At 45.7% G+C, this 8147-nt stretch overlaps 1 long non-coding RNA gene across 1 annotated transcript in view; it reads left to right on the top strand.

Moving 5' to 3' along the window:
• Nucleotides 1-5328, top strand: part of LOC309862692 — a 10658-nt gene extending 5330 nt beyond the window's left edge. Inside the window, exon 3 of the long non-coding RNA XR_014310656.1 lies at nucleotides 2919-5328. This is a non-coding gene — a long non-coding RNA (uncharacterized lncRNA). The remainder of the gene's footprint in view (nucleotides 1-2918) is intronic.
• The last annotated feature ends 2819 nt before the right edge of the window (nucleotides 5329-8147 follow it).

An 8147-nucleotide genomic window follows, 5' to 3' on the forward strand; every position in this document is an offset into this window, starting at 1 on the left:
TGCCAGTTTGTCATCTGTGAAATTTCTCAGATAAATCTGGATCTGTTTTAGGACTTTCTAGTTTATGCCTCTGATTTATTTTTTCATTCCTGTGTAACATATTGTTTCCGTTACATAGCTGTGAAACAATAATTAATATTGAAAAGGTAATTTCTCCCACCCTTCCTTTACAAATTCTCTTGGCTCTTCTTGGACATTAATTCTCCAGTATGAACTCTAATTTTGTTCCAGTTTGAAAAAAGATGGTAGTTGTAATTATAATTGCACTGAAAGCACATACTAGTTTTAGAGGAATTCACATTTTTATATTCTTTCTTCCTACTTGGAAGCATAACGTAGGTCTAGAAGTAAGTGAAACTATTATTTTTATGTCTAAGTAAAGTTTTCTTTTATCAAAGTGAGATATATGTATAATTTGAAAATATCAAATAGTACAGAAAGTACCAACGCAGAAGTCTCCTACCTCATTCCCCACCCTCCCTCCTCTCAAGGCTGCCGCCATGCCCACCCCCAACCCAGAAAAACGTTACTTCTGTATTCAAACAAATACTGTTTCGTTGTGATATGGCACACAATTTTACATCATTTCTCCAAGTAAGAGGAAAGATTTCAAAGACATTTTTGCTACTTCTGTCATTGTGGTGGTGGAAAAGTTAGAGAAATCTTTTTTTTTAAGATTTTATTTATTTTTATTTGACAGACAGAGATCACAAGTAGGCAGAGAGGCAGGCAGAGAGAGAGAGGAGGAAGAAGCAGGCTCCCTGCTGAGCAGAGAGCCCGATGCGGGGCTCGATCCCAAGACCCTGAGATCATGACCTGAGCCAAAGGCAGCGGCTTAACCCACTGAGCCACCCAGGTGCCCAAGTTAGAGAAATCTTGATGAAGCATAACAGTAACTGAAATTTATCCGAACAGAATTCAACTGTTTACCCACTTCCATTCAGCCTTGTGCTCCCGTTCTCTAAGACATGGCCCAGCAGGCAGTAGGTGCTTAGTAAATACTTTTTAAATCACCTGAATCAATTCTTTGATTATTGAGATCTAAGATCTCAGGTTTGTTTGTTGATTTGTTTTGATAGTCTTTTCCTATTTTTGATCCATCTCAAAACTGTAATATCCACAAGGTTAGGGAACCTATCCCCGGCACTAGCACAGATCCTCACTATGTGTTTGTGTAATAAGGGAGTGAAAGCCATGCACTGACAAATGTCAATTACATCTTTTTCTCTGTTAGCTTTATCCTTTGCTAGTGCAACTGATGGTGAATCCACAGGCCGGGCTTAAATTCATTCCTCTTGAATTTTATCTTTGTTTTCCTTGAATATTATCATATGTGTACTGTGGACACCTGTCCAGGTAGTTCTGAATTTTATCCTTGCAGTTTTGAATGAGAAACAAAGAAATAAGCATGCCTTCTGGGTCTCCTCCATCCAGAGTATAGACAGGAATGTCCATTAGGACCCTTCTTATCACATTAAAATCTCTTGAAGGCCTGCTATAAATAAATTGCTGTATATCAGATCCTTTGGAAAATATCTTCCTCAAAAGCATTCATGTCCCTCCAGTTCTGGTCTTTCCATTTTAATATGTACAGTTCTTCTCTACCTGGATACAGGGGTTTTTCTGGTCCTCTTTGCAGTAATCCAAATTACAGAATCTCTGCAGGGATTCCTTCCCATTATCCAGTGGATGTTTGACTAAAAGAGGCTTCTCCTTCCTACAAATTATCGAGGGTCCTTTTTTCAGCTATATCCAGCCCCAAATGAAATCAGCCACGTTCTTTCTGAAGTCATAATTGATTCGGATGAAAGGTCTAAATACTTTATCTTTGCTAATACCTTGTTATATTAATCTGAAAGATTTGTTCAAGCTCTGATGCATCTCTGTAATTAAATTGCTTTAGGGGCACCTGGCTGGCTCAGGGTGTAGAATATGTGACTCTTGATCTCGGAGTTTTAAGTTTCAAGCCCTGTTTTGGGTGTAGAGATTACTTTAAAAAAATAAAATCTTTTAAAAAGTAAAACTAAACTGCTTTTCTTAGAACATTACTCCTACAGAGTTCATAAAATAAGGTATTCTTTGGACAATGTAAAGCCCCCTTTAAGAATTTCTCGGGCTTGAAGAATTCATATTCTATAGCATCACCCACTGATAAAGAGTGGCATTGCAGGGCACGTCTTGGCCACACTATATAAGTACATTCTCAAAAATTCTAGTACTGATAAATGAGAAGTAAGGCAAGAATCCATAGACATGGGGAAATCCTAGGTGACTTTCTGGGGCAAAACAATAAAAGACAGGAAACTTAAGAATTGTGAAAATAGCACATAGTTCAGAGAATGGGCCAAAGAAGCCAAGTTATCACTTCTCCCACCAAACATCTTCAACCGAAAATATTGAAGGACTCCCTCCCCCCACCCCAGGAAATTCTATTTCTTATTTTAAATGGAATCCAACAGAAAAATGGGGTTTATATTTTCCTGTACAGCCCATATTGTTGGAACACTGCTAGGATATACCCTGGACTGGCTCTCTGGGTCCTTTCAAAAATTTACTCTTGGGCAGCATTGATGGTATGGTGGTGAGCATATCAGCCTTCCAGAAATATTTCACTCCTTAGCTTTCAAGGAATGACCATCTGGGTGATGAACAAGGTGGCATGAACAAGGTGGTAACACTGTGGGAGTTTCAGTCCATGACATTAGAGAGTTTATTGAGGGGTAAGGGCAAAATCTTGCCAAGGACTGGGTTGGAGAGGGGTTAATGCACCGGAGGTCTCACCAGCATCCACATTTCCCCCTTTCCTGGTGGTGACTGGGCTAAGGGATATTTCCCTGTCCCCTTGCCTTCGGTTGAGGTCATATGACTGAGTTCTGGTGGCTGGAATGGGGCTGATAGTGAGTGTGCGCCTCTTCTAGGTCCGTGCCGTGCTCACCTCTAACCCACAATCCTCCCATCTCTTCCCATTCTCCATCAACCTGGGATGCTGCTTACTGAAGATGGCAACAACACAGGACAGAAGAAGACGTTTGTAAGAACCAGCTAACCTGCAGCGGATTGTGAAATTCATGAGAAATGAACTACTGCTGTCTGTCCTTGAAGTCTTGAAGTTACTTATCGGAGCTAGTGCTACTTGCTCTAACTACTACAGAAACTCTTGAAATGGGATGCCACAATAACAAAAACATAAATATGTGGCATTGCTTAGCAACATGCTAAAGGGCATTTGTTGGATAGAATCAAAGTGTATGTTCTCTGCTATTGGTTGTATTTGGCAAAGCAATCTAAGAAAAAAGATGGGCTCAGCAGAAGTGGATGGTTTGCAAAGAGAAATTAAGGGGAATAGAGAGAGTTTAGAAAATTTAAACCTAATAGGGAAGAAAACACCAAGGGCTTCTCAATCCCAAGTGGCAGAAAAGCCCCATCAAGACCCAGCCTTGGTGAAAAGATCAGATTTAAGGATATGACATTCCCAGTCAAGTCTTGTAGCATCCAAGTAGCATCCTGCCCCTTGGGAGATAGAAAGAAGCACAGGGGACAGAAACAAGGAAATAAAGCAGGTTTGGAAACTATGTCTAGGAAAAACTCTAGGTGTGGTCACTAGCCCATGGAATCGACTAGAAGTAAATGATAAGACTTTGCTAAAATTTGAGCGACTTTGATCATATACAAACAGACACCCAAAAACCCAAAACCAACCGAATACATAAAAACCCATATGCCCAGACTTTCACCTTTTATCTCCACTATTAGAGCGGTAAAATAACCCTGCTCCAGAAGGAAGTGTGCTGGGAGAACTGAACAACTTCAGGGAAGACTCAGCCCCCAGCACCCACTTCAGATGTATACAAAACAGATAGTGGGCCAGGAAAAGCTTTCTAAAGAGCATAGCCTAGGGTGTAATAAGCAAGAGAGATCCTCCAGAGAGCTGAACAAGGCCCTAAACAAAGACCTGCCCCCATCCCAGGGTTAGGGGCCTTTACAGAATCTGGGAGGGTTTCAAAATATCCAAAGACCTTTAGCTACTCTGTCTCTCTCTCTCTTCCCTTTTCCAAATGGGTGTTTTTACTTGGTTATCTGATCCATGCTGCTCCATGTGAGACTGGAGCTACGTCAGATCTAAGGAAATACAGAATCACAGGGAGGCCCTGGACTGTGAGCTGCTGGGATGTGGGGTTGAACCTCACACCACCCCCGGTGGGGAGAATGAGCTTTATGTGTGAAGGCAAGGAAGCAAACCAGTATTTGGTGGCTGCGGGGGTGAACTGTGCAGAGAATGCCAGAGCCCACTGATCTTGCTTCATTCTCCATCCATAGCCCATGGCTCACTCTGTTTTCAACCCCTTGCTGTTAGGCAGGCTCTGGCCAGTGAAATATGGGTCAAAGTGCTTTACACCAGCCCAACCCATAAAATCCTCCGATGCAGGGCCCTCCATCCTTTCTTTCCTTTTGCAACAACCTTAGAGCCCCATGTTGAAGACAGTGGTAAAACAAGATGGGAGGTCCCTGGGTCCCTGAGTCACAATGTGGAAGAGAACTGCCCAACCCATCCAGGACTGTGATGTGAGTGAGAAATAAACTTTTGTTGTATTAAGATAGTGGGATATAGGGGTTGTCACAGCAGCAAGTGTTACTTACATTGACTAGTGTCAGGATAGGGAATGCCTATATTTATTTAGAAAATATACCAAATAAGAGAAGCTACCAGAGAAAGAGAAGTCAAAGAAGCTTAGAAGAACCAGGAGTATGTAGGATCAGAGAAACCAGGGAAGAAAAGAGCTTCAAGAAGAAACTGCTAATGGTGTTTGTGATGGTTAATTTTACATGTCAACTTCGCTAGGCCATGGTACTCAGGCATTTGTTCAAGCATTATTTTGTTGTTGTTGTTGTTCAAACATTATTTTAGATGAAGGTGTTTTTTCAGTTGAGATTAACATTCAAGTCAGTAGACTTTGACTCAATCAGATTCTCCTCCATCCTGTGGCGGGCCTTATCTAGTCAGTTGAAGACCTTAATAGAAAATAGAAACTGACCTCCCCCAAAGAAAGAGAATTCTGTCAGTAGACTGCCTTTGGACTTAGACTGCAACATTAACTCTTCCTGGGTCTCCAGTCTCCTGGTTATTTGTTCTGTTTCTTTGGAGAACCCCGACTAATACAGTGTTAAGTCTACAAAATGATTGAAGAGGATACAAGTTTCAAAAAGGCTATTATTGGGGAGCCTGGGTGGCTCAGTGGGTTAAAGCCTCTGCCTTGAGCTCAGGTCATGATACCAGGGTCCTGGGATCAAGCCCCGCATAGAGCTTTCTCCTCAGCAGGGAGTCTGCTTCTCCCACTCTCTCTGCCTGCCTCTCTGCCTCCTTGTGATCTCTCTCTCTCTCTGTGTGTCAAATAAATAAATAAAATCTTTAAAAAAAAAAAAAAGGCTATTATTCTGGCAACTAAGAGGAAGGAAGCAATTTTAACAAACTTTGGGGCTTGGAGCTACAACCAAAGAAGGAAAAGTGGAAGCAATGTCCTAATGCTGGTGAAGAACAGGATGGGAGAGGAAGCTCTCAAAGGCACAGAGGGAGGAATTGAGCTTTAGGAGAAAGAGATGTTTAGTGCCTGAAGTAGAAAAGACAAAAGCAAGTTCTGGGGGAGCTCCCTGGGGAATTCTGTTCTAAGCAAACCACAGCACTGCTCAAGAAATGATGTGGGACTCTAGCTTCTTTAATACAAATGGTTCCAGCATTAGTGATCTGGTTTGTTTTGTTGTTGTTGTTTTGTTGTTGTTGTTGTTGTTGTTTTCCCCTCTAAATGACCTCTGCCCTATAGCAATTTCCTTTGGCTTCTAACAGAGTTATGACTCATGTGTCCCAGTCAAATGTACCCACCCCTAGCCCCAGTTTTAAACAGTATTAAGCATTTCTCTCTATCCCACCCCACCACACCTGCCTGTGCCATCTGTGCCTCTGAGCACATGTCCCAGCCTGAGCTCCTTCCTGATAGCCCCTCATCTTCTGGACTGTTGAGGCAAGGCTGGGGTGGGGGAGCTAAGAGTTTCTTTCAGTTGACCCTGGGTCCATACCTCTGGCTGTTTTTGGCAGGTACTTGAAATTGAAGCTGAAGGCTTTCACCCAAGGGGTTGTGTACTCTCCAGGAAATCTCTGTCTCCTCCCTTCTTGATCTGTGGTCTGTGATCATCTTGTAGTCTCATCTTTCTGCTTTCCCTTTGAACTATTTCAGAGCTGTGACCCCTCCTGCCTGCCAACTCCTCTCCAGCACTTTCCTGCCACTCCGCAGGGCTGAGCCCCATCTCCCCTGTGTCCTTTTGGAACTGGGGCTCATCCCCTGAACATCTTCAGGGCTGGAGTCCAGCCCTGCTCACCCAGGGCCCATTTGCAGCCAGACACAGGCTTATTTCATTTCTTTGCTGATGCATTTGCAAATCATAACAATACCATAGGCTATACACATCTTCTGAGTCCAAAGGGTCAGGGACAGGGGTGGGGGTACTCCCTCACATCAGGGTTAGGACCTTTTTGTCACTAAACATCTTGGATCAAGCCAACTAAAGAAAGCATGGAGAAGACCTAAGGTCATTTGCTTGTTCTTCTTGTGGATAAATATCTGAGTGCCTTCTGTGAGATGCAGTGTGGTAGCTATACACACAAGTGCCTGGGTTCAAGTCCCAAGATCTCCACTTCCTAGCTACGTTCCTTACAGTAAGCACGTGATTAATCTCTCCTTGTCTCATTTCCTCCACTGAGAAGTGAAGATAGTAGTTGTGTTTGTCTCCTAAAGCCACTGGGAAGGTGAAATACATTAACACACAGGTAACCTACAAATCCTACAAAGGATTCCTTTGATGGGACTACCCCCCTGGTATTTACAAAGCAGCTCTCCTGGTCCATGCCACAATCCCAGGAGGCTGAGGTGGACTCGGAATCCAGACTCAAGGAGTACAGCGTGAACTACTACAAGGCAGGCAACAGCCTCTCTGAACCTCAGTCTCCACTTCTGTACAATGGGCACCATTGTTCCTGGCTTCAGCTCTAGAGGCTGTAGTGAGCTATCTTGAGAAAATGGATAGAATGTGCTTTATATGTGCTTTATAAACTGAAACTTGTCCCTCCTCCGGGGGTGGGGCCTATTAGAGATAGATGAACATCACCCTTTCTGATGGGCTGGGATTCCTGAATGGTAACTAGGGCACCTTGTCGGCTCCTGGCTTAGAAGAAAGTGTCTCTGCTTGAGCCCTACCTCCTTTACTCTAAGGGCCAAACGGGGGTCGGCATGGAAGTGTGGGGATGTGGGGAAAGGCTAGGCGGGGTTGCCCCCACGCTGGGGTCCCCTCTCTCCCTGCACTACGCTGTTGTAGTGTTCATCACACCTCAGCACCCTGACTTGTTTCATTGCTGGCTTTCCGCACCAGAGGCAACCTCACAGAGTATCCCTCACCCTCCCAGAGCTGGGGCCAGAAGCTGGTGCATGGAAGGTGGCCAGGGTATGTTCCATTAATGAAGAATGATATGTGAGGACCCCCAGAGGAGAGCCTCAGACAAGAGTCACAACTCCTGACTCGAGGTCACTCTTCCTCCGATGTCACTGTACAAAACCACAGAATCTGGGAGCGCCCGGGGCCCAATTCTCTCCTTGCAGAAAACCGAGGTTTGGAGACCGGGAGTGGCCGCTCAAAGTCACTCACCCAGCGCGTGGGTGACCAACCTTGCTGGCCTCCCCGGGACTGAGGGGATGGCGGGGATGCGGAATTTCAGGGCTGAGGCGGGGACAGTCCCCGGCAACCCGGGGCTGGAAGCCGGGGACCCTGCGTTGCCCCAGTCCATCTGCCTCTCAGGCGGGTGAGGAGACCGTCCGGGGCTGAGACTTGCTCCCAGCCACGAGGCGGCCCCCAGGGCGGGCGGCGGCTGCCAGGGGAGTGGAGGGGTCCCCCGCGCGCTCCCCGGGGCTCCACGGCCTCAGGGCGGGCGGGCGAGCTGGCGGGCCCGGCGTTGGGGACCCGCGGCGGCACAAAGAGGCCCGGCCGCGGCAGTTTTGAACCTCCCGAGGAAGTGGATCTGGGCCGGGGCCCAGGGCGTGACGGGGAGGGCGGGAGCGCGCCCGCGAGCGAGGGGGAGGTGGGAGGCGCGGAGCGCGGGGCGCGGG

Source organism: Mustela nivalis (assembly GCF_964662115.1).
Source record: "Mustela nivalis genome assembly, chromosome: 4".
In the NCBI taxonomy this organism is placed as follows: Eukaryota; Metazoa; Chordata; class Mammalia; order Carnivora; family Mustelidae; genus Mustela; species Mustela nivalis.